At 51.0% G+C, this 643-nt stretch overlaps 1 protein-coding gene across 1 annotated transcript in view; it reads right to left on the reverse strand.

Moving 5' to 3' along the window:
* The window catches only part of MDGA2 (MAM domain containing glycosylphosphatidylinositol anchor 2), a gene marked incomplete at both ends in the record, with an annotated part of 76,137 nt that overhangs the window by 9,261 nt on the left and 66,233 nt on the right, over positions 1-643 (reverse strand). The gene's annotated exons all lie outside the window — the stretch shown is intronic.

Genomic DNA, 643 nt, shown 5'->3' on the forward strand with positions numbered 1-643 from the left:
CAACCTGGGCTGGTGGAAGGTGTCCCTGCCCATGGCAGTGGGTGGAAAGAGATGATCTTTAAGGCCCTTCCCTTTCAACCCAGTCTGAGATTCCATGACCCTCGATCAGGGGTGGAATTGCTTTGATTAAAAGAGAGAAACCTAAGTTAGTGCTATGTTGAATCATTTTTGGCCATGGAGATGCTCCAAGCAGTTCTGCCTTGGAGTCAGGCTGGGAGAGCTGGAGGGGTTCAGCCTGGAGGACAGAAGCTTCAGGGAGACCTTAGAGTCCCTTCCCCTCGATCAGGGGTGGAATTGCTTTGATTAAAAGAGAGAAACCTAAGTTAGTGCTATGTTGAATCATTTTTGGCCATGGAGATGCTCCAAGCAGTTCTGCCTTGGAGTCAGGCTGGGAGAGCTGGAGGGGTTCAGCCTGGAGGACAGAAGCTTCAGGGAGACCTTAGAGTCCCTTCCCCTCGATCAGGGGTGGAATTGCTTTGATTAAAAGAGAGAAACCTAAGTTAGTGCTATGTTGAATCATTTTTGGCCATGGAGATGCTCCAAGCAGTTCTGCCTTGGAGTCAGGCTGGGAGAGCTGGAGGGGTTCAGCCTGGAGGACAGAAGCTTCAGGGAGACCTTAGAGTCCCTTCCAGTGCCTTGCCTA

This window comes from Acanthisitta chloris, unplaced genomic scaffold (assembly GCF_000695815.1).
Source record: "Acanthisitta chloris isolate BGI_N310 unplaced genomic scaffold, ASM69581v1 scaffold2436, whole genome shotgun sequence".
Classification (NCBI taxonomy): Eukaryota; Metazoa; Chordata; class Aves; order Passeriformes; family Acanthisittidae; genus Acanthisitta; species Acanthisitta chloris.